This window comes from Pseudorca crassidens, chromosome 16 (assembly GCF_039906515.1).
Source record: "Pseudorca crassidens isolate mPseCra1 chromosome 16, mPseCra1.hap1, whole genome shotgun sequence".
Classification (NCBI taxonomy): Eukaryota; Metazoa; Chordata; class Mammalia; order Artiodactyla; family Delphinidae; genus Pseudorca; species Pseudorca crassidens.
Window position 1 is genome coordinate 66,472,309 of NC_090311.1, and position 27,709 is coordinate 66,500,017.

A 27,709-nucleotide genomic window follows, 5' to 3' on the forward strand; every position below is an offset into this window, starting at 1 on the left:
TGAAAGGAAAATAAACAAATTTTCAAGAGGTTTTTCTTCCTTTTTTCCATTGATTTCCTGGTTCAGTATAGGGATTTGGAGTGAAATCATCTCTAGTAGATATATCTCACTTATATTATTTGAGATTAGAAGATGTTAAAAGCCCTTGTTACAATGCATTTGTTTATAAAATAGAAGAAATAAAACTATAGTGTATCAACATAAATATGTAAAATAATAACTGAACTCCTTTTTGTCTTAAAATATTTTGCAACCACATTTATTTTAGTATGTAGGGTATATAATCTTGCATTTCTCTGCTGTATTGTTGCTGGCTATGAACCTGAATGATGTCCATATAATTCCTTAAGATTGTAGTTGCTCATCGACAGAGTTTGTAAGTTGAATCAAAAGTGCTTCATTCTTTTTTTTTCTTTTTTTTTTTCGGTTACGCGGGCCTCTCACTGTTTTGGCCTCTCCCATTGTGGAGCACAGGCTCCAGATGCGCAGGCTCAGCGGCCATGGCTCACGGGCCTAGCCGCTCCGCGGCATATGGGATCTTCCCAGACCGGGGCACGAACTCGTGTCCCCTGCATCGGCAGGTGGACTCTCAACCACTGCACCACCAGGGAAAACCAGTGCTTCATTCTTATACATAGGAAAACTGAAGAGATCTGCAAGTGTAACCTCTTCACATTAGAAATAAAGTGTTACTAATGAGTCAAACTCAACTTGCATTCTCTTTTTCCTTTTTCACGGGATAGTGAATCTATTCATGAAAGTAATGTAAAACTCAAAGAAGACTCTGAATTGCTGCAAAGGAAAAGTTTTGTTTTTTTAATGACAGAAATAAAGTGTTTTCAAATTTTGAGAAAGGCTTGAGCTTTCGCCTTGCTTATTTACTTGATGTTCGTAAACATGATGAGGCGCTACAGTCTCTTAAAAGTACACTGTTGTCTTCATCTACCTGTCTCAAAGGCTTCATGCACTTCCATTAGGGAAGGGAGGTTGAGTACCTGCAAAAATATTTATATTTTCTATTTTTGTTTAGATGTTAAGAGTGATTAGATTGTAAACTTCTTCATGACAAGAAGTACATACTCTTGGCACAAGTTTTATGGTACTTTTATAGATGATAGTTACCACTGAAGAATTGTAAATAAATTGATTCTTTAAGATATTGAAAGACATTAGCTCTTTTTCTGAAATCAAGAATCTTTTTTTTTTAATTGAAGTAATTGATTTACAATGTTGTGCCCATCTCTGCTGTACAGCAAAATGACTCAGTTATAAACTTATAGACATTCTTTTTTTAATATTCTTTTCCATTATGGTTTATCCCAGGAGATTGGATATGGTTCCCTGTGCTATGCAGTAGGACCTTATTATCTACCCATTCTAAATGTAATAGTTTGCATCTACCATATATTTTGGGAGGTAAGCCCTTGTCGGCTGCATCATTTGGAAATAGTTTCTCCCATTCTGTAGGTTGTCTTTTCATTTTTTTTAATGGTTTCCTTTGCTGTGCAAAAGCTTATAAGTTTGATTAGGTCCCATTCGTTTCTTTTAGGTTTTATTTCTATTGTCTTGGGACACTGACCTAAGAAAACATTGGTATGATTTATGTCAGGGAATGTTTTGCCTATGCTCTCTTCTAGGAGTTTTATGATGTCACGTCTTATGTTTAAGTCTTTAAGCCATTTTGAGTTTATTTTTGTGCATGGTATGAGGGTGTGTTCTAACTGCATTGATTTACATGCAACTGTCCAACTTTCCCAGCACCACTTGCTGAAGAGACTGTTTTCCCGTTTTGTATTCTTCCCTCCTTTGTTGAAGAGTAATTGACCGTAGGTGTGTGGATTTATTTCTGGGCTCTCTGTTCTGTTCCGTTGATCCGTATGTCTGTTTTTGTACCAATACCACACTATTTTGATTACTGTAGCTGAAATCAAGAATCTTTATTAGAACAGCAATAAGTTACAATCTTACAATGTCAAACATAGCATACATTCTATTTTAGAAACATATAATATTTAGCATAAATAATAATACATAATAAGAAATAAAGTAAATATAATATAATACATTCTATTGTATGTTTAAATAAGAACAGTAAAATAGCATGAAAACGTCACAGGCTGTACATGGAATGGAATGGTAATGTAGTGAATGGTAATATATACCAGAAGTTTTTAACATTACTGCCAATGCATATTGGATAGGTGTGTGAGAAAAGGGTAGAGCAATCCTCTGAGATTGTGCCTAGTTTAAAGATTGCCTTATGTTACCGATGGTAGCAACGTACTGTTACTGATGAGGATGCATTTTGCATGAGCATGTTACATGTCAGTAGAAAGACAATGGAAATCACAGAAGATGTTGGATCAGAAAAGATAAGTTAGTCTTGAAAGATTACAAAGAAGAAAATGGCACTTTTGCTGGATTTTTAATCTATTTGAGAGTAGTTGGAAAGATCAAAAGGATTAATTAATGATGTTTTCCTGGTGGTGGCTGGATAATTAAAGGTCTCATAGGGCTTTTCAAAAGTATCAGGGAACTCATGCAAGTAAAAGTGAGGGATATCTTGGAAAAGTATTTGAGGTTTAATTATGAAAGGCTGGAGATTTCAAACCAAGCGGTTTAGTTGTTTTCTTCATAATAAGGAATCAGTCAAGATATACGTATTCCTAAATTACAAATTATAAAGGTATAGTTAATAATAATATATACATAAAAATTGCCATATGTTAAAAACTATTATTGATATTAATGTTTTTATATCTTTAAAATGAATTTTCCTTATGATATTTATGATAAACCATGTATCAATATATCTATATTAATATTTTCTGAATAACTATAATCACAAATGTTAAGTTTACGACTGAAATTTAACAAATTTTAACAAATATATCAGTTGATATACAATGTATAATGTTTAACATTTCTAAAAGATGTGGCTTATGTTTGAGATTTGCATTTTGTATCTGTTGAAATAACAATGTGCAATGTTTCATTATTGAAGAGCAGAGCAGGAGGGGATAAAAGAAGGGAAGACTGCTAACAATTTTGAAATAAGCACAGACCAAAAATCAAGTGTTTAATTTACAAAATATTTTTTAAAATATCCTCAGATTAGTAAGCAGAAAAGAAATGTAAATTTTATGAAGCAGACCTGAACCGGTGGTAAAACTTAGGTCGTGGAACTCTGGACCAAAATTAATTCCCCTTGGGCTTCCCTGTTGGCGCAGTAGTTGAGAGTCCGCCTGCCCATGTAGGGAACACGGGTTCGTGCCCCGATCCGGGAAGGTCCCACATGCCGCGGAGCGGCTGGGCCCTTGAGCCATGGCCACTGAGCCTGCGCGTCCGGAGCCTGTACTCCGCAACGGGAGAGGCCACAACAGTGAGAGGCCCGCGTACTGCAAAAAGAAAAAAAAAAAAATTAATTTCCCTTGAAAGAAAGTATGGAAAACACATTTGAGTTACTAATATTCATAATAATGTGAGATCAGAAATCATGAAAACTGATATATAATAATTTGGAGCTGGGAAAGTCTTTATTGAGTTTAATTTTAGTAACATCATTTACTATTACATGTACTCTGTTGTTCAGGCTATTCCCTTACCTGAAATTTTCTTCTGCTTTTCTTTTCCATCAAATTCTGGCTTATACTTTAAGCTCCCTGAAAATACTACAACTCTGAAGCCATCTCTGATACCACAATAACACTTAATATCCTTTTGACTTTAATAGAATTTCCTAACATTTCATGATAGGATTTATTTCCTTCTACCTAATATCTCCATGATAATGATTATAGGCTTTTCATGTTTTCTAGCACTCAATAAGTGTTGGGTAAATCAAACTGGATTGATCAGCACACCCAGTCAGGCAGTCTGAGACTCTGGGCTATAGACACCCTAACCTGGAAGCTTTCCATGATTCTCCTCATACATATTTTTAACTACAGCAAGACTTTGACGGTGTCCTCAAATGCAGAATGAAAATGTATCTCTAATGAATATATGATCAGATGATCTGAAAGAGATACTTAAGCTTTCTTGCATTGCTTTCTTCTTTACACGAACCTGCAAGTATAACTGTAAGAGCCCTAGTACATGTTATTACAGTATAAGGATCCTAGAAGAAAAAGTTGGCACAAACCATTCATATATATCTGTATTTACATGAGGAAAGTATATAATTGGGACAAAAGTAGGTGATGTTTAGTTCAAATGAGCTCAGCTAAAGAGGTCCTAAAAAGACATCTGAATCCAAATAGAATATTCACCACGTGACTAATAAGTTAACTTTTTTAATGTGTTTTATTCCCAGTACAAGGAGAGGAGTGTATGTGTGTGTGTATCAAATAATCTATAAAGAAAAATTTATCAAAATATTTTTCTTTAATCTTTTTTTATTTCCCTCATGTGTGAGACAACTTAGTTTTCTAAAGTTTCTGGTTTCATCTTTTTGGATGTGCCGAGTTATTCTTGTGTTTTCTCCTTAAATAACTATAGGAGGTAAACAGTTATTGATGACTAGGTCTTATGAGTCATAAAATTATTTTTCCTAAAAGCTTATTTTACTGAACTCTTAATTTTAAAATACCTTAGTGCTCTTATCCCGTAAATGTAATACACACTTGGTTTGGAAGGCGGTAATTGACTGCATTTGCTTTGCCAGTAGTTTGGGTGTAACATACGTTGGATTCTTACTTTTGGGGCTTCTTTTTATAGCTCATCCCAAGAAAGCCTGTTTTCTTCTTATCTGTGAATTTCAGTCCCTGCACTTGGTATATTGTCCCAGTACGAGGGGTGGATCAGTGGTCAGGCCAACTCAGTGTCCTTGTCACTCACCACCAGAGTTTATAACAGTGGTGGATGGGAATTAGTTTGTGATTATTTTTTTGTCCAAAGGCTCTGAGGATTTGGAATGAGAAGGAAGAAAGCACAAAAAAATGATGTGTCTCTGTGCTGGCTTCTATAGTAACAGTGGAATTGTTCTTGTTAAGTTATGACTTGGCTCAAGCTGATTCTTGAGATTGTATTTTTTCTTAAGAAATATGAAATCAGCTACAGTACGTGGAACTGCAGGCACCTGATTATCTCATTCGTAATAGAAACAGTGCCATATTGGTTGGCAAGATCTGTATTGAAATGAAGATTCATTTGGGGATGACAAGGCAAAATCATTTGGTGAACACCATTCCATACTCCAGTGTCTTGTCTTGGAATAAATAATTGGGGTAATAATAATAATAATAATCACACAGAGACCTGGCATTAATTAAAAGATCTCAGAAGATAGGTAAATCTGTTTTGTCTCCTACTAAATGGTGTTTCCTTAACAAAGGATGAATTTGAAATTCTAGTCATATGTGGGTTGTTTTACAAAATTACTTTAATAACACATGAACTAAATTATGTTACAACTATATTAAGGACAAGAATTTATTTACTTAGGGAACATTTTCTGCTGCTGTACCCAATGTAGATAGAAATGGTGATTTTTTTTTTTTGTCTGTATGATGAACATAATTTAGATTTTTATTATATCCAACTTGGACTGCCAAAGCATTCTTTTTTCTAAGTCAATTATATGATTATAAGATGTGCCTATTCAGTGTCTTTAGAGCTATTTTAGATTGATAGCAAAACTGAAAGGGAAGTGCAAGGATTCTTCGTATACCCATGTCCCCACACATGCATAACCATCCCCCCATTATCAATATCCCCACCAGAGTGGTTTATTTGTTACAGTTGGTAAACTTACACTGACACCTTATAATCACCCAAAGTCCATAGCTTACCTTCAAGAAATATTTCATGTAGGAAAGAAGACAAAAATACATGGGGAAGATGGCCACAGAAATATCTAATACTGTTCCTAAAAGGTTATGAGCAGGGATAAGACAGGAAAAGTGTAGACATTTATAGTGTCCTTCTAGGAGAGATGGACGAAGTAAAAGTGGGAAGTGAAGACAAGAAAATTGATGTTATAAAATCTTGGTGAAAAACTCTTATTCTGTGTTGAGATCCAGCTAGTGAATTGCTTGACACCTATGTTATGGGGGCGGGAGAGGGGGTATCTAACAAAAAATAGCATCTCCTAAGGTTTTGTTTGATATTTTTTAGCTCAAAATATTAAAAGGGTCACAAAATGGAGGTGGATTCTTACAGTGCTAAAATTCACGTTCAGAAAAAGTAAATGGCTCTACATCTATGTGAAATAAATGTTGCTGCCCCTTTAAGAGATATGATATGCAGAGTACTTTTGTTCCTGATGTACATATTCCTTTGCTTATCCAGATTGTTTTTTTAAGCACGATGGCAACATAATCCATCTAACTGGCTATTGTAATAAATAAAGCATCTATATCTTTAACTTGCATGTAATTAGACTTCAATAGATAGTGATGCTCTCTATCTTAGAAATAAAAACTCTACTAAGGACAGTTGAATTAGTCAGAATAATATAGGATTATGCTAAAATAGCAAACCTCCTAAAAATCTCAGTGGTGTGTCCTCCCCTCAGATTTTCTTGTGAATGCAGAGTCTCTTGTGGCTTTGGTGATCCTCTAAGGGAATTGTCTTTGGTGACTTAGGAATCTAGGTTTTCTTCATCTTATTCTTTCTCCAGCTTAACAGTGGGACTCCTCAGTGTTAGAGTGCATGGAACATTTTCATTTCCTCTTTAATACTTTGGCCCAGAAGTGACACTTGCTGATAACCAGTTTAACAGTACTCATCAGGTCTCCGCCTAACTTCAAAGAGGTAGATAAATAAAAGATAGCACGTGGAATATTGGTGAGCATTACTATCTTTGTAAAGAAAAGTTGTAAGAGAATTTTGAGGAATTACATCAGATACTGAGACTTAGGAAGTTATCATACTAGCACGGATTAACAACAATGTGATATAATAGATAACCTGAAAATAGAAGCAAAGATATAAGGAAAATTAATATGTGACAGAAAAGACATTAAAATCAAGTGTGGTAAAGATAACATTGCAGTGCAGTGGGGGAAAAACTGTGTTTTCAATAAACGTTGTAGGATAAATTGAATATTTATACTGAAAAAAAAAAGACTAGAGTATCTCACACAACACAATGAAGTCAATTTCAGGAACATACAGGATCTACATGTGTAGGTAACATTGTGAGTCTTAAAAAAGAAAGAAAGAAAGAAAGAAAATCTTCAAAATTGGAGTAGTCAAAAGTGTCTCAAAAATGGCAACATTTCTAAACGTTTAAGAAAAAAAGATGAATAAATAAGACCACATTAAAGTTAACACTTCTGTTCTTCTAAAAGTCATTATTCAGGGGGTGGAAAGGCAAACCACCAGTGTAGGAAAAATATTTTACAGTAAACATATCTGCAAATGATTCATGTCCACTATATATTTCTATATATACGTTACATACAACAGAGAAAAGGAAGACAACCCATCAGGGAAACAGATAAAAGACTCAAATAGGCAATTTGTCAAGGAAAATAACCAAATGGCCAATAAACATATTGAAAGATGCTCAACTTCTTTAGTTATTAAGGAAATGGAAATTAAAATCACAATGTGACACTGTTACACATTCAATGGAATCGCTAAAATAATACCAAGTTTTAGCCTGGATACAGATGTGGTTAATTGGAACACTTGTGTAAATTAGTAAACTCATTTTAGAAAACTCTTTACCAATATTATCTGAAAGTAAACATATCCAGAACTGCTCAACTAATTCTACTCCTTGATATAAACTCTATAAAAATGTATTCATATATTTACCAAAATAAATTTTTAATAATGTTCATAGAAGTACTACTCTTTTTTTTTTTTTTTTTGCGGTATGTGGGCCTCTTACTGTTGTGGCCTCTCCCGTTGCAGAGCACAGGCTCTGGACGCCCAGGCCCAGCAGCCATGGCTCACGGGCCCAGCCGCTCCGCGGCATGTGGGATCCTCCCGGACCGGGGCACGAACCCGTGTCCCCTGCATCGGCAGGCGGACTCTCAACCACTGCGCCACCAGGGAAGCCCAGAAGTACTATTGAAAATTCTAAGCTAGAAACGAACCAAATGTCCATCATATGAAGCATAGATCAGGGCTCAGCAAATCTTTCTTGTAAGAGGCCAGATAGAAGATAATTTAGGACATATACAGGACATATGGTCTCTGTCACAACTTCTCAGCTGTGCCATTGTAGTGTGAAAGTCACCACAGAAAATACATAAATAAATGGGCATGACTGTGTTTCAATAAAAATTCAGTGACAAAAACAGATGGCTGGCCAGGTTTGGCCTACAAGTCATAGTTTCCCTAGCCTGTGGCATATATAAGTAACATGTGGCATATTGAAACAGTGGAATCTTAGAGACCAATGATAATGAACAATATGTACAGCTACGTGCACCAACATGGATAAATCTCTCATATTTTTAGTGAAAGAAGCCAGACACATAAATGTACAAATTGTAGAATGCCACTTATAAACTGTCTATCTGTGGTGTTAAAAGTCGCAAGAGTGGTTACCTTTGTTGGGAGTTAGTGGGTGGAGGGAAAGGGTAGTGTAGCAACGGAAGGAAAGCCTAAATGGGCAGATGGGAGGATGCACTGGGAAGCGAATATGTTCTGTTGGAGCATCTTTTAGTTAAACATACACGCTCACTTTGTGAAAATTCATCATGCTATATATTTATGATCTATGCATGCTCCTGTATGTAAGTTATAATTCAATAAATATTATTTTATAAATTCCATGGCAAAAGGGTGGTTCTAGGAAAATTGATTATCCACATCCCCTTAATCTAACACTAGTAGGCATTTATGTTTCTCATTTGCTAATTTAAATCTATTAACTATGTTAGAGAAAGGACAGGGAATTAAATTACATTTAAAAGGAGACCATAAAACTAATTCCTATTAAAAAATTTAAAAATCGTATTCAGTCACATGGGTACATACAAAAGCAGAGATGTAATTTTTTTATAATATATTTTAACACATAACAGGATAGTATTGAATTAACACATAAAGGTCTGGGTTCTAATTTAGACTTTTATAACTAATGATAATTTTGAGGCTCTGGATTTCTCAATATTAAAATACAGGTGTCTTTTTATTGAAATTATTCTTTTAAAATATCAAGTGAAATAAAAGTTACAAGTGGGAAAGTTATAGAACATCAACAACTTAATGGTGTTAAAAGAATTCTTTCCTTCTAGCATATCTAAAAGTATATTGCTAAAATAATATATGGCAAAGGTAAACATCATAGCATTATTTATAATTTTGTAATATATTAAGATGCAATACATCCTAAATATCCAAAAATAGAGAATTGGTTAAGTAAATGACACTCTTCCATTTGAAGAAACATAATTAAATCACTAAATGTTTTGAGATTTTAAAATAAAATGTAAATATTTAGGAAGGTTAGATAAAAATAGAAAATCAATTTTAAAATTAAAAAAAATATGTTCATAAAACAAACAGTATAAACTACATCTACAAAAACCTTCTAAGGAAATAGTCTTTTTTTTTTTAAGATTATTTCTGGCTGATGATACTATTTATTTTTCCCTCTACTCTGGAATTTTTCCAGTCTTCTCTAATAATTATGCATTATCTTTACAACTTTAAAATGAGCAGCTAAATATGTATTCCCTCATTTCCTTCATTGTATTCTTTCATCTATATTTAAAATTTAAATATTTTTCTCATAGCTACATTATGTAGGAGAGTTCAAACCATTAAGTGTTTATTGCACACCTGTATGTTAGTGCAACAAGGGATGCAAAGGTGCCTAATGCAAATATAAATAAGTTAAAAATTAAATGGAAGTCTTAAAGAAAATGTCAGAAAAGTTATTTTAATAACTATGATTTCAAATGTATATAGGTTTTATTTTCCTTTTGTATAAATCTCAAATTGTAATTTAATCATAGAATTATCCTAAGAAAAATCTTTTGAAAGATCAAAATTTTCTGAGTGATTATGTAAACTTCTACATGTATTACCAGTGATAGTTAACTTCAGGTGGCACTGTTTTTCTTTTGCAAAAAAAAAAACAACACTGCATTTGTGTTCTAAGTTAGCCCATAATAGAATCTTAAAGTATTTACAAGGAGGTAATTTAATTAAAACGTGGCAGATGTTTTAGAAACACATACTAGGTGTTCTATTCACAGTAATGTATTATAAAAGGAGGTATAGGAATACATATATAGCAGGTTATAAATCAAGCAACCAGTAACTACAACTTTAAGTTATGTTTCTATGTGATCGTTTTGGTTTATCTTCACAAGGTTTTCTACAGTTCACAAAACTTCACCTTGCAACCTGAAGTCCTTCTGGTGGTGAGGGGGAAATTTACTTCTTAATTGAGATAAGAGATTTAAGTTAATTTAGAATCACTTATATTCTCATCAGTGTTAGTAATCATCATGTTTGCTTCAGCATCTAAAATCAGAGTGTCTTTTTCCACTTGCTTCTTACTAATCCATGAAGATTTTTATTATGACTTCTTAAATTTAATTTACAGATTGTATGTGTCATGAATGCAATCTAAATAATTAACATTTTGATATTCACACATACTTTTCTATGATCTTAGATATATGTCAGCAGCAAATGATCATGGAAACACACACACACACACACACACACATGCTCACAATCACATCATTGAACAGCTAACCACATATTTAAAGACAAAGCTATGTTTTTGCTGCTCTTTCAGTGTTTACCGTCTTTTGTTAGTACTGTAGTAATCACTTTTAAAATGATCTTCTTGCTTCTTTCTTTTCAAATCAGCCTCTACCCTAATGCCATGGTGTTTCTTCTAAGACACAAATCTTCGAAGGGTCCTAACTACTTATACTATTCAGTTGCTTGTGATTTGACCCAATCTCACTAGGCAGACTTCCAAGGGTATTCCCATCATTTTCTAAGTAACATCATGGTATCTCCAGTTCCTGAGCAAGTTTCTAAGTCTTCTTCATCCCTCTTTATTATTGAATTGTAATGGTTCTTTATATAGTCTAGATATAAATCTTTTATAAAATATATGATTTGTAAAAATATTTACCCACTTTGGGGATTATTTTTTGACTCTTTGACGTTTTTATTAGAAGAACAAAAGTTTTAAAATTCTGATAATGTTCATTTTCTCTTTTTCCTTTTTTTCTATACTTTTAGTGTCATATATAAGAAACCAATACCAGATCCATGATCATAAAGATTTACAACCCCTCCCCATCTTTTCTTGTAAATCTATTACCGTTAACCTCTTACATTTGAGTCTTTTATACATATTGAGTTAATTTTTGCATGTGGTATGAGATAGGGGTCCAACTTCCTTATTTTCATGTGGTTATTCAGTTGTCCCAGAAACATTGTTGAAGAAACTATCCTTCTCCCATTTAACTGTCATGGAAACTTTGTTGAAAACAAATTAACCAAAAATATAAAGGTTTATTTCTGAACACTCAATCTTAATTCCATCGGTATGTTTATCCTTATGCCAGTTGCACACTGTCTTTATTACTGTAGCTTTATAGTAAGTTTAGAAGTGTTCATTGTTCTCCTTTTTCAAGATTGTTTTGGCTATTCTGGATCCTTTGAGTTTCCATTTAAATTTGAGTGTTAGCTTGTCAATTTCTGTAAAGAAATCAGCTAAGAGTTTGATGACATTGCATTGAACCTGTATATTAATTTGTGGAGTATTGTCATCTTCACAATATTGTCTTTAATCAGTGAAAACAGAATACCTTTCCTTTATATATTGAATATGTATTCTGCAACCTTGATGAACTCATTTATTAGCTTTAATAATTTTTTTGTGGATTCCTCAGGATTATCTGTACACAATCATGTTATCTGCCAATGCAATTTTATTTCTTCTTTTCCAATTAGGATGCCATTTATTTCACTCTTGCCTAATCACCCTGAGTAGAACCTCCAGAACAATGTTGGATAGAATGGTGAGAGGGGACATCCTTGTCTTAGTCCTGATTTTAAGGGGAAATTACTGTCTTTCACCGTTAAATATAATGTTAGCTGTGGGTTTTTTATGCTGCTTTTTATCAGATTGGGGAAGTTCCCTTCTACTCCTAGCTCGTTGAGTGTTTTTATTATGAAAGGGCATTACATTTTGTAAAATCCTTTTTCTGTGTCTATTGCAATGTTCCTGTGACTTTTTTGTCCTTTATTCTATTGATGTGGTATATTACATTAATTAATTTTGAATGTCATTTTTTTAATAGAAAGCTCAGGGGGAAGTAAAACATTTATTATATCCATATCTCAATCAAAGTAGAAAAATGTTTCCCACGTGGGTACATAGTTATAAGGAAATGAGAATACATTGTGAAAATGAGACACATTTGTCTAATTCTAAAGTCAGTGATCTTAATTCTTTGATGAAGAGCTAGTGAGAGTTCACAATGAACACTTTTTTAGACTACATTGATTTTTTTTTTTAATGGCATGATTGGAACTCAAAAACAAGATTAAAAGTTCGAATGATATGTCTGGATTTTAGCAACACATAGTGTCATAGTAGTATACTATACTTTTAAACAAAAGAGAGAATATACACCAGAGGTCTGGGCTTTCATGAGGTTTGTTAGCAATACAACCGGCCATGTTGAAAGAGTTTCACTGAAATGGACACGTCTTAAAGGGTTCACTAAGATTATATCTTCAATCCAAACATTCCCAAATTTTTAACAATGACTTAGATTACACTATTACTATATATCTTTCTTTTATTTTGATTGTGGCAATACCTTAGAGTACAATGGAATATTATTCCACCATAAGAAAGCTCTAAATCCTGCCATTAACAGCAACATGGATCAAACTGGAGGGTATATGCTAAGTGAAATTAGCCAGATAAAGAAAGACAAGTACTATATTACATCACTTATATGTGGAATTAAAAAAGAAAGTTAAATTAAAGAAACAGAGAGTAGAATGGTGGTTACCAGGGGCTGAGAGGTGAGGAAGCTAGGGGAATGCCAGACAAAAGTCTTCATGCATGCAGTAAATAAGTTCTGGTGATCTAATGTGCAGCATGGTGACTCTAGTTAATAATACCATATTGTATACTTGAAATTTGCTAAGACAATAGATCTTGAGTGTTCTCATCACCAGAAAAAGAGAGTTAACTAAATGAGGTGATGGATGTGTTAATTAACCTGATGTAGTAACCATTTCACGAAGTGTATGTATATGAAATCACGATGTTGTACACTTTAAATATATACAATTTTATTGGTCAATTATACTTAAATAAAGCTGGAGAAAAAAGAAATATACATGCAAGAGTTAAGTAATTAGTATAAATGGCTTTCATAAGTAATTTTGTCACTGGTGAAATGAGTTTTTAGAATATGAGGCTATTGAGCCACTACTGCCCAGGGTGAACACAGTGTGAGAAGAGAGTAGGTCCCAGAGCCTCACATCTTACAAGCAGCACTGCGTGTATACTGGACTGCAGGATCCAGATCACCACTTCATGGGTCTGTTGCCTGACGCCACATAGGGCTGGCTGGTCCTGCAGTCAGAATACTGCCTGATGTGCTGGAGTAAACCTTTCCTACAAGAAGCCATCAATGTCTCCTGAGGACAGAGAACTGCCCCAGGTTTACACAAACAGGCTGTGTGATGTTTTTACTCCTATTTGCTAATACCTGTAGTTTTTCAGAAAAAAATAATAAAGTTTAAAGAAACTGTATGTTCTAATTTTTTGATCATTTCATTGGACTTTTATTTTCAACTATGTATTATTGGTTCTTTGGGTCTAGCAGGACTATAATAAGCATGTACTTTACTCTGCAAATCTTATTCTGTATATTTTGGACAGATTCCTGCAGTGATTCTATTAATGAGAGATGAACAGCTTATCACTGAAAAACTTATTAATTTACATTTTTGTTTAGTACCTTATTCTGTAGGAAATTATTTAGTAACAACCACAAAACTAGCAGAAAGAAGAACTTGGTTTCAATGCTTTCTAGTTGTGTGAGGATGGTAAAGTCTCTCTCAACCTTATTCCTGTGTTACTTTAACTGTGGTTTTGTTCAGACCTGAACTTCCAGCTTTTTCTAGTATATTTAGGTGTCCCACAGGTACCTGGAATAAAACATCTCTAGTATTGACCTCATTTTCTTTTCTTAAGATGTAGTTAGTGTAGTGTAGTTTCACCTATAATTATTAAATATTAATGATTGGCATCTACCTGTTTGCTGAAGCCTGATCTGAAAATTATAATACTATTCAACCCTTTACTTGATATCACTTAGATCAACAAGCCTCATAATTTTTGCCTTTTAAATACCCATAAATCCATTCTTCTCTGCCATCTTTCTTGGTACAGACACTATTATTTTATATACACAAATTTATTAGTTATATATACAAATACATATAATTGAAATACTGATGATAATAATATATATATATTTATACCACATATTCATATAATTGCCTCCTAAATGCAAATATTGATATTCATAGTAATGCTAAAGTATGCTTTCTAACTTTTTATTTTGAAATACTTTTAGATTTACAAAAGTTGTAAAAATAATACAGAGATTTCAAATATGCCCTTTACTCACCTTCCCCCTTTGTTAACATCTTGTACACTCATAGTGCAATTATCAAAACTAAGAAATTAACATTGGTACAAGTCTATTAACTAAGCTATAGACTTTACTTGGATTTTACAAGTTTTTCCATTAATGTTCCTTTTATTTTCTAGCATCGGATCCAGGATTTCACATTGCATTTAACTGTCATGTTGCCTTTGTCTCGCCCAGTCTGTGACAGTTCCTCAGCATCTATCTTTCATGACTTTGACACTTTGCAAGTGTACTTGTCAGTTATTTTTACGGAATATCCCTGTCCGTCTATTTAGGTTTGCCTGATGTTTTCTCATGTGCATAGTGGTTTTGCGTTTTTGGCAAGCATACCACACAGGTGATGTGCCCTCTCAGTGTCTTATTTTGAGGTTATATGATGTCAAGGTGTCTTATTACAGGTAATGGTAACCTCAGTTACTGATTAAGATGGTCTCTGCCAGGTTTCTTCACTGTAAACTATTTTCTACACTGTAGTTAATATATATCTTGGGAGAGATAGTTTGTGGCCAGCAAATATTCTCATTTTTCTCAAAATTTTGACCACTAAAATTTGCATTTATGACTAGATCTTACCTGAAACAGTCATTACGCTGGTATTCTTAGGGCACATTTTTATCTCTCTCATTCATTCTACATGTAATAATTTAAGTTCTTTGGTAGGGAAGAGCTGTCCCTTCTCTTCCATTTATTTATTCTATTATTATATTACAATGGGCTCATTATTATATTTTTTATGGGTCATAAACCAATGGACTCATTATTCTGCTGTTTTTGATAAATTGTTCCAACTTTGGCCATTGGAGGTTCTTGAGAACTTTGGCATGCCCCCATCCTTGACTGTGCACTTCCTTAGGATCACTGTGAATTTTTCCTCTCTGAACCCTAGAATTAACTGCTTCAATAAGGAGCCCTGGTTTATTTTACTTGAGGGAATCATTTAGAACCCAATATCTAAGATGAGTTTATACTAGACCCTCTCAGAAGATAAGCCTTTGTATAGTCTTCTTTGTTTTTTGTGTTATATTATGGATTCAAAATATTATTTTCAGACTCATCTTGGGTTAGATTTTTATGTCCTCACTTCCTTCAGTGTTGTTATAATTGCAGAATTATAAGACAGTGATAGTTTGTATTCCATTTTAGTTTCCTTCAATATCTGGATTTTTAAAAAAATGTATATACAGTAAAATTCTATCTTTATGAATTACAAATCTATAAGTTTTGACATATACATAGAATCATAAATCCACCAAACCGTCAGGATACAGAATAGTTCCATCACTTCAGCAATTCCCTTGTGCCTAGTTTTTGGTGGTCAACACTTCCTCCTATGCCCAATATCTGAAAACCATTAATTTATTTTTTGTCCCTATAGCTTTACCTTTTCCCGAATGTCTTATAAATGGCATCATACAATATGTTATCTTTTGTGTTTGGCCTCTTTCATTTAGCAAAAAGCGTTTACAACTTTTGTTTTTTAGGCATTTTAATAGATGTCTTTTGTCAGGAAATAATTCTTTCATATTTCTACCATCTTGTCCTTTGAGCAAAGGCACTAACTGCTAATAAAGATGAAATGACATAAAAATATGGATGACATAGAGGTCAAGTTGAAAGAATGTTAATAGTGATTTTTTTTTGTTCCCCCAAACCATGCCTCAGAGAATAATGGAGATATAGGGCACAGAAAAAAAAAATAATCTTAGAAGCAAGGAAAAGGGAATTAAGAAGAAAATAAAATAAAAATTAAAAGAAAAGAAAATATATTTGGAAATAATGAAGAAAACTTTTCCTCAGCTCACAAAATGAGAAGAAAATATTTTATGCTTGGTGTGGTGGTGAAACTTCCCAGTGAAACAGTCAGGAAGTTGGCAAAACCTAGAGAGAATAGAGTTGTGTGATATGATGAGAGCCCCTCAGGGCAGTCTGTGGTCCCTTAAGAATGGCTGTGCCCAAGTATGGATGATATGAAAACTTACAGTGCTATGCAAGCTGTGTGGGAGGATGGATGGCTCACCACGCCTCACATTGATGCCATGGAAAATATAAGATTCTGGAACCATGGCTTAATTTTATTTTGTGTGTTTGGGTGTTTCTGGAAAGACTACTTGAAGATTCTCCCAAACAAGATTGAGATTGACATAAACACACTACTATATATAAAATAGATAACTAATAAGGACCTACAGGGAACTCTCCTCAATACTCTGTAATGGTCTATATGGGAAAATAATCTAAAAAATAGTGGATATGTACAAGTATAACTGAGTCACTTTGCTGTACACCTGAAACCAGCACAACATTGTAAATCAGCTATACTCCAATAAAAATTTGTTTAAAAAAAGATCCTCCCAAACATAGTAGAAATGAACTAAAGTATAAAATGTACAGGAAAACTAATGTCTTGCCATTGTCTGAAGCTCAAGCTTAATAACTGCTCTTATTGCCCAATGCACTTAATACATTGCATTGAAATTTTCGTGCTGCCTTTTTCCCTTTCTATAGCACCTCCCCCAAAGTCATCTATCCTTTAGGAATGAACAATGACTTACCAATTTCTTATTTAACACTTAGAACTTTACCTTACTCATATTATGCTCTGAAATAATATTAGTTGAATGAATATGAATGAACAATGTTTATGAAAGTATTTCTAAACTGAATAGCTAAATGTCATTATTTTAACATTTGAGAACTCTATTATCTCATAAGTAATTACACTCTGGTCGATAGTTTAGGCTAATCTGATTTTTTTTAAATGGTCAGTTAGAGATCAGTTTTTGGAAATGTATATTTTGTGCAAAATATTCCCTTAGAAAGAAGCCTTAATGTTCGAGAGGATTAAGGATTTGGGGGCTATTCAGTAGTGAACAAAAGTCCTTTGATTCTTCCCATAGTTATCTATTGTAAAGTTGCTAATAATACTCAGTGTTATGAAAAAAATCCTTGCCATTGCTCTATATCCCATAAAATTGAAATTGAATTTTCTCTACCCATTGTGTGGACTATGCATTTGACGATTCTTCTTTTCATTTGCCATTTGATACATAAATTGGTGATGATGAGACTTCCTCTTTTCCTGGGAAAGGAAAGCAGCTAAAATAATATTATTACACCTTATATTACTTAATAGAGAATATCTGATAAATTGCATGCAATTGCATGTAAATTGATCTTGATGAATCAAAGTATAATTTTCTCTGAGAAAGTATTATAAAATGAGAAAAACGTTTGAAATCATTATAAAATTCACAATTAAAAAAATAACAAGTCATACTATTCTGTATTTTTAAATATTTTCAGAGTAAAAATAAAACCCTAAGTAATAAAGTACCCTGAGAATACATGAATAAATATTTTATTATACATATAACTGAAATAGAATATAATTTCAAAAGATGATGTATGTTAAGATAGTGATAGAATTGACTATATATATACACATTTAAGGTTTCCATTCAACAACAAAAAATATATTAAAATGAAATGCAGTTGATAAGTGCCAGAAATTCTACAAAAGTGATATTATTAGTGAAATTATGGATAGTAAAATACATATTTTTTCTTTTCTATCTTTTTGTCCATTTCTGATTGCCTAGATATTACTTTGCTAAATTCACTTGAGGGCAGAATGTCTTATTTATACATCTGTTTATTCTGTGATTTTTGTGTGTGTGTGGTCAAATAATAAATGTAGATGAACATTTTTTTGCAATTTTTATCTATAAAGAAAAAATGGTTTATAATTAATGAGGGCTTATTAAATTCTAGGCAATGAAGCTGGTAGGTTATATTTATTTATTTAAGTCCCTACATATGCTTTTCAAGTAGAAAGCTATCTTAGTAGAATAATTGATAAGTAGTTTGAGAGGAACAGTTATGATTGGGGCCAAAACTGCCTTGTCAAAGTTAAAACGGACCAATTTTTTCATTTGGGAAAATGAGATGAAGTAGGTTAAATAATGTGTGCAAGGTGACACACCTCGTGATTTACAAAGTCTTGGATTCATCTTCAAGTTTCTTTTTAAAGCTAAAATGCTTGCCATTATGGCAGTGTTTGGACACACAATATTGGACGTTTACTGGTCCCCAATACTCACTTCACTTAGCTGAGAAAAGTACCTTTAAACAATACTATCCTCAGCCATAAAGGGAACATGGGTCAAATCCACAAACCCATAAACTTCTTTTAATCAAAAGCTGTCCCTGCAACTTCTGAATTCAACTGGCTAAAGTGCTCAGGCTTTACTCAGAAAACAGGCTTCAGCTGGTTAATCACTCTCCTTGGTATCAACTCCTTTTGATCCAGGTCCAAAGCCTATAGTAACTTTCAAAATAAAATAACGTTGACTGTTCAAAATTTGAGAATTGGCAACTTTACTAAAGATCTAGAGATGGTGGTAAAGTTTATATCCTGAACTGCATAGCTTTCTGTCAACTATTAGCTCCATCTTTCTTTTTCTTGCTGTAGCACAGATTGCTCCCCAGTAGCAATTCTAGCCACACCCAAGTCCCTGTATATTGTAAACTGCTTTACTAAGCCACCCCTCCCACCACACATACACAGAGAGAAAATAAATTGTTTTCATGAAAAGCAGCCATGTGAATATAATAGTTCTCAGTACAATACCAAAATCATTCTGGAGATTGCTCTGCATCCCCTAACACTGAAGCCTAATATTCTCTGCATTCTAACATATTTTTCCTTGAACATGGGAATACATGTGGGGCATAGGAGTTGTAGTGGGTATTTCTTGTTTGTTATTTTTCCACCAATCAGCCACACACAATCTTGTTATTTATAGTACACTGCTCTTGCTTTCCAGAAACTCTCCCTCTCTTACTCTAAGTGCTTCAGGAGAAGCACTCCCATCCTGTGACTGCTTAAAGCATGGGATGAACACATGGCCCACTTTATACTGGTCAGAGCCACCACGACCAGTGATAAGATGTTTGAGCTCTCAGGAAAGCATGTTGTCTCTTTTCTGCTCAACTTGATCCTAGAAGAGTATGCCTCTGGAATTTTCGCAGCCCTCTGAAAATTATTTGTAGAGAGACATCTGAGAATGGAGACACCACAGCGGACAGCAGAGAAAAAATATGTTCCAAGAGAGAAAAAATATGTTCTAAGATGTCATTTACATCTTTATCGAGCTACACCTGAAGCTGCATATCCTTGGGGTTTTCAGTTAAAGGAGATAATGAATCTATTATTAGCGTAAACCAATTTTAGTTAGATTTATTTGTTACTTGCTCAGAAACATACGAAACTATTTAGAAAAGATAGTGGAATAAAATACTAGCCTGAAAATATGCAAGGAAAATATGCTTTCTAATTAGACACTGTCACTTACTGGATTCTCTAAAACTATTGCCAAAGATGGGCACAAATTTTATGCATAAAAACATGTATTGTTCTGTTTTGCTTTTTAATATAATTGTATATCATATGCTCAACAATCAGGTGGCAAAATATTAAGTGATAAATAATTTTGAATTATATCTTAGTTCTTATATCAAATGATACAGATATTATAAATTGGATTGCAAGTGATAGAAAGTATGATATATTACATAGATGATAATCTGCTAAAAGAGTGACAAAGTATACTGGGCTAAAATGATTAATAAGCTGATATTTAACTGATCAAACATTAGATGTTCTACATATTTTCTTATTTCCTCAATTGTGCAGATAAATCTTTGTTGATTCCTATATCTCTATCCTTTTTTATGTCATTCTGTGAAAGCAGGCAAATGAAATTGTGAGGTCATCAGACAGTTTGAAGTGTCTTCAACTGTGGCCTGCTCTAATATCTTGAGAAAGCAGATGGGTCACATTAATGTAACAAACAAACAATAAATAAATGTTGCCCATGCCTTTGAAATGTCATTAAACCCATTCTGTGTTTGAATATTCTAACAGGATAAGCAGTCAGAAAAGGTATACTACCATGTATACCAAACTGGCATTGATTTTCACAATTGTTCCCACTGCACTGGAATTATCCTTTCAGCTGTACCCTTTCCACATATCCACTAACCTTAACTCATCTCTTTCTATTCTCAGGTCAGGGTTGATATTCAGATTATATCTATAGGCCCAACACAGGAGTCTGGCAAAGATTTGGTAGACACTGGGTTTCACTTAGAAATGTTAATATATGAATATTTTCTTTCCTAGGGGATTTCTTAATGTTATATATAATATATTGCTTCATCTCTCTAATGCATCCTCTTAATTCCTTTATAATTTCCTTAAGATTTCCTTAGACGCTTTCAGTACCAGCTTCAGATTTAATTATGAAAAAATGAAGAAATTGAGGTCTATTTAGGGAACTGAAACACTATTTCCATAAAAAGTTTTTTATAAAAGCTATAAAATGATTATATTGGCTTGGCCAAAAAGTTCGTTCGGGTTTTCTGCACGATGCCATGAGAAAATCCGAATGAACTTTTTGGCCAATCCAATATATACACACATAATGAACATAATATATACATAGTTAGTTATATATGTATACATATAGTAGTACACATGTAGTGTGGAATATGTATAATGTTTACCTGTAATGCATTTAACAAATAACTTGTCCTTTTAATAAAAATAAACAAGGAGAGTTTTAAAACATTATAAACGTGTTTTCTTTTACAAAACGTATCTCCCAAGTTAACAATCGTTTGGATATTTCCTTTGACATTTGGTTTGAAGACCTCATGCAGAATTAGAAATCTAAATATCACAATGACAGAATTTAAATGTGGCAGAATATATTAATAATGTCTGTCAACTATTCATGAATAGCTCTTTTATTAGTGAAGAGGTAGTGGTATTTCTCAACTGTTACTCCCTTCAGTCACAAGCTTTTAACTACATTTGTGAAAAAAAAAAAACAATAACTATAGATGCCCAGAACAGAAATCAGATCCTTAACAGAGTTTTAATGCGTTAGGAACTAACGAAATCCTGCTGCAGACTCTGGCACCATGGAGGAGACTGCTCAGCTGGAAGGCTTTACATTAGTGATGGCCAATCTACTCCTATAGACTATTCTTGGGAGACTGCTTCCTGCTCTGAGCACAGCCAGGCTAAGTGAGAGCACATCGTGTGGACAGCCTCTTGGTCTGAAGTATGCCAAGCTCAGCTTAATAAACAAATCCGGCGTATGGGCATTAAATACAAAGTGCATTCACGGCTGGGTGATGGGTGTTTTGCAGAGACGGTTTTTACATACGTAATATTTCATTTTCTAGAGTGAAAAGAGTGGGTTCTGCATGGAAAGTGAAAGGAGAGTGCTTTATTTTATATGTGCTTTTCTGCCATTTCATTTCTGAGTCTGAAATACTATTTTTCTTCATTACATGTTGCTGCATTTAATGAAGAGAAAGACGCTAAAATAGAATGGAGAGGGGAATATTTGCCAGCCTGGCAAGCATCTCAGAATAAGCTTAGGAATCATCATATTGACACATAAGTATTTGCAGATCATAATTATATAATTAAACTATATTTGTATATAAAGATCATGTACATAAACATATAGAGATGAATATATTACACACACACACACACACATACACAAAGAGCTTTTTTTCCAGCTAGCTTCTGGAACTTTAGCTTTTTTCTATGTTTTATTATTAAATATTTGATGCATACAAGACAATATATATCAAATATACACAAGGTATAAAAAACTATCATAATCTCCAGTATACCTACTAACCAAATTAAGAAATAGACATTATTAAATCCTGCATGTGTCTCTCTATAAAAATCTTTCCTTCTTCCTTCGCAATATTTAACTATCATTATGAAATTTTGTTTATTATTTCTTTGTGTGTGTGTGTGCTTTTAGTACATATGTATCTAAACACAATATGTTGACAGATTTTTTATTATTTGCTTGCTTTTAAAATTATGTACGATTATATAAACATATTTACATATTTAATTAGATATTTTTATTAATAATTCTTTTTTATAATCATTATTATGTTTCTAGGATTCATTCATGTTGAACGCAGCTGTTGTACACTTATTTTCATTGCTGCTTAACATTCCATTTTATAAATATACGACAAAAATTTTTTTTAAGTTGTAATAGTTTTAGGCTCAATTTTCCTCTCTCATTTTGTTAAATCAGTTTTATTTCTGCGGAAAAGAATATAAAAAGATGAGTGACATTTCAATGATCAAATTATCTATGGCTATTGTGAATTGTAAAATAAGAGAAAATATTAGTTTGATTTATTTATAGTTTGATTATGATTTTTGTGTTGTGTTTTTTTTTAAACTTCTGTAAGTTTTTTTCTAAAGAATAGAAGAATACAAAATGAAAAGTGAAGGTCAGACAATAATGAAATAATAAAGTGTAAATGTGTGTATGTATATATATGTGTGTGTGTGTGTGTGCGTGTGTGTGTGTGTATTTCAAAGCCAAATTCTAGGCAACCGTCTTGAGTCTTCTGCATTTCCCCCACTGCAATTAATCATCACAGCCTATGAATTTGATCTCTTAGTGTTCTTTTTTAACATCTTCATTTTACTCTACCCATTTCAAATTTCCACCAACCTTCCTAGATTACTTGTAATAACCTTACAATTTGTCTCTAGTAATGCTTCATTCAATTCTTTCTTCAGCTAAGTCAGAATAATCTCTGTTAAAATCAAATATTGTCTATTTTATGTGTAAAATCCCTTCTTACCTGTAAATGCAGTTTTTGAAAGCACAAGAACTTAAAATACCTTAAATCTTCCATCTTGGTGTAGCTTTTGCTGATATTCAGTACTTTACACTTTCTGTTCCATTTTCTGAACACAAACTAACAAACACGGAGAACTCATTGACATAGGAATGCTCACTTGTAACAAAGGACTCAATATTATATCAGGACCATTTGGAGTTGGTCTTACTAGTTTGTTGGATGTCTCCTTGAAATTTGGACATGAATGTCACGTACAGAAAATTAGATGTTGTGTTGGAACTTCATTGAATTGATATATAGGAAAGATATCAGGAGATTCAGAGATGTTTGCATTGGAATGAATTAATATGTAACTGGCTATATCCAGCATCTAATTGTCCCCAATGGTTAGGGAAGGGAACTCCTTTAACAGGGATAATAAAGAATGCACAGGAAGGAAGCACAGCTCAGTGGTGAATGTCTCATGAAGGCCACAATCTATGGTTTGTATGCTACCATCAGTGTGATTATGTGATTCTGGAATGACAGAGGCCAGGTGGTAGCATATTCATCAGAAGAAAGATGGACATAATTATTGTAATGGGCAGACAACATGGTCATTAGGAAACCGTGACACATAGAAGTTGTGACCTCCATCATATTGCCACTCAATTCACTTTTCTGGCCTTTGCAAAAACCAGATGGATAATGGTTAGACCACAATTGACTTAACATAATTTTAGCAGTCATGGATTGTTCTGTCAGGTTTTTATCTTTACTGGAGCAGAGCAACACAGTCTCTGGCACTTGGTAAGTGCTATTGATTTTACAAAGCCTTTTCTCAACCCCCATCAGTAGAGCAAGTCTTAAGGAATTCACTTTTACCTGCCAAATTTTATCAGTGTACTTTCACTGTCTTGCCTCCAGGTTATGTTAATGCTCCTGAATTCTGTCATAATATGGTCCAGTGCATCTACATTTTCATGCACACTTAAATTCTCTGGAGATGTTGTCAAAAATGCAGATTCTGATTCAGTAGTTTTGGAGAGGGACCTGAGATTATAAATTTCCAGCACATTCCCTGATGATAGCAACACTGTTTAGCAAAGATATAGACAGGGATCTTGATCATCTTGACAACTGGGAGAATATCATGCTGGCCTTCTAAATTAGTGATACTATGCAAATTAAACTTGCTGAGCAAAAACTTTCAAGTGTTATAGATGTGCTAATAAGATAATTGCATGCCAGAAGGTAAAAAATAAACCTTATGGAAATTTAGAGTCCTGCCAACCCAAAATGTTTGGGTTTCAGTGGTTCCAGGCACTTTGTTATCATCTCTGAAGCAAAAGTGAAAATGGTATTGTTGCACATCACATGTTAAGAAGACCCACAAAATTTCAGGGTCCTCTTTGGATTTTAGAGGCACACCCAGTGATTTTAGGAGTACTGTTCTGACTCACTTATCAGGTGACTTGGAAGGCTGCTACCCTCAAATGGGCCCTAGAACAAGAGAGAGCTTTACCACAGCTCCAGCTTCCAGAGCAAGCGTTCCTGCACCTTAGGCCATATGACCCACCTCGGTTCTGGAGGGGTCTTAGGCAGATAAAAATGCTTTGTGGACATCTCTGGTTTATCTCATTAGGAGAGTCTCAGATAGATAGATTTTTGGAGCAAATTCTATGGAGCAAGGTCTACTTTTTTTAAAAAAAAAAACAGCTCCTTATATTGTATTGGAATAAATAGAAAAAAAAAAAAGAGAACCTGATTATAGACACTGATTTTCTATGTGACCTGATCTCATTATGAGCAGAGTGTTAATAAAATACCTGAATCATAATGTTACAGAGACACAGCAGAAACCCATTTTAGATTAAAAGTGAATCCTTCTATGACAACACTAAAAATTGAAGAGTGGTTATAAAAATAAATAAAAATTAAAAGAATAAAAATTACAACCGAGGGCTTCCCTGGTGGCGCGGTGGTTGAGAGTCCGCCTGCCGATGCAAGGGACACGGGTTCGTGCCCCGGTCCGGGAGGATCCCACATGCTGCATAGCGTCTGGGCCCGTGAGCCATGGCCATTGAGCCTGCGCGTCCGGAGCCTGTGCTCCGCAACGAGAGAGGCCACAACAGTGAGAGGCCCGCGTACCGCAAAAAAAAAAAAAAAAATTACAACAGAAAGAGACAAAAAAATTCACAAAGAATGAACATATAACTGTATCTTTTTTCTTCGTGAAAGAGGGGATTATACTAGATATCTGCCTTCAGCACTAGCAGGAAGTATAAAAGATGAAGGAAGGTGATCAGAACAAGTAGATATGATATAGCACTCTTGTTGAAATATTGCTGTTATTGCACACACACAAATAATTGCTATTTGTGCAATTATAATTGCTGTTATTGCACACTCTCTCTGTGGATACAGAGAGAGACAATGTGGCCTTAAGGGCAGATAACAGTTACAGTACTTCAATTGGAATACCTTGCCCTGGTCCAGCAGTAAGGACAGAGAGCTGTACCTGAGACTCAAAGATAAGCACAGACCTTTGACTGAGACTAACCTGTTCACAATTTGGTAATTTCTGGTAGCTTGGCAGAAACATTAGGAAATTTTCTATTTCTGAGAGTTTCCTCAATTGAGAACTCTACAGATTAAGATAAAACAACTAGTCCACATCAAAGATCACCAGGCAAAACTGATAGTAAGCTATCTTGTACTAGGCATTAGTAGAAATGTTTTAGAGCCCAGAATACTCTGGATGTGTGAACTGTCAGATGCAGATTATTACATAACACATATTAAAAATGTTTAAAGGATTTTTATCTCATATATGAACAATGTTATTTTTGTCTAATCTGTTTTTTAATTTTTATTTAATTTTATTGAAATATAGTTGATTTACAATGTTGTGTTAATTTCTGCTGTACAGCAAAGTGACTCAGTTATACATATATACACATTCTTTTTCAATTCTTTTTCATTATAGTTTATCACAGGATATTGAATATAGTTCCCTGTGCTATACAGTAAGACCTTGTTTTTTATAATCTGTCTTGAATTAATTTTTGTTAGTGGTGTAAGATAGGGGTCCAGTTTTATTCATTTTTAAAATTTTTATTTTATATTGGAGTATAGTTGATTAACAATGTTGTGTTAGTTTCAGGTGTACAGCAAAATGGTTCAATTATACATATGCATGTATCTATTCTTTATCAAATTCTTTTCCCATTTAGGTTATTACAGAGTATTGAGCAGAGTCCCCTGTGCTATACAGTAGGTCCTTGCTGGTTATCTATTTTAAATATAGCAGTGTGTACATGTCAGTCCTGGAAGTCCCGTGGTTAGGACTCCGAGCTTCCCTGCTAGGGCCCAGTTCAGTCCCTGGTTGGGAAACTAAGATCCTGCAAGCAGTGCAGCACAGCCAAAAAACCAAAAACACCTCAAACAATGATATTCTTATTAATGAAGAGAAACATTTTTTTATTGAAGTATAGTTGATTTACAATGTTGTGTTAACTTCTGCTATACAGCAAAGTGATTCAGTTATACATATACACATATATTAAATATTCTTTTCCATTATGGTTTATCATAGGATATTGAATATAGTTCTCTGTACTATACAGTAAGACCTTGTTGTTTTGTCTCTTCTGTATATAAAAGCTACATCTGCTAACCTAACCTCCCACTCCATCCCTTCCCCAACCCCCTCCTCCTTGGCAATCACCAGTCTGTCCTCTATGTCCATGATTCTCTTTCTGTTTCATAGATAGGTTCATTTGTGTCATATTTTAAATTCCACATATAAGTGATATCATATGGTATTTGTCTTTCTCTTTCTGACTTACTTCACTTAGTATGATAATCTCTAGTTACATCCATGTTGCTGCAAATGGCATTATTTCATTCTTTTTTATGGCTGAGTAGTATTCCATTGTACATATGTACCACATCTTCTTTATGCATTTATCTGTAGATGGACATTTAGGTTGTTTCCATGTCTTGGCCATTGTGAATAGTGCTGCTATGAACATAGGGGTGCATGTGTCTTTTGGAATAGAGTTTTGTCCAGATATAAGACTAGGAGTAGGATTGCTGGATCATATGGTAATTCTATTTTTAGTTTTCTGAAGAACTTCTGTACTGTTTTCCACAGTAGCTGCACCAACATACATTCTCACCAACAGTGTAGGAGGGTTCCCTTTTCTCCACACCCTCTCCAGCATTTGTTATTTGTAGACTTTTTATTGATGGCCATTCTGACTGTTGTGAGGTGATACCTCATTGTAGTTTTGATTTGCATTTCTCTAATAGTGTAATTAGTGATGTTGAGCATCTTTTCATGTGCCTATTGGCCATCTGTATTTCTTTCAGAGAAATGTCTTTTTAAGTCTTCT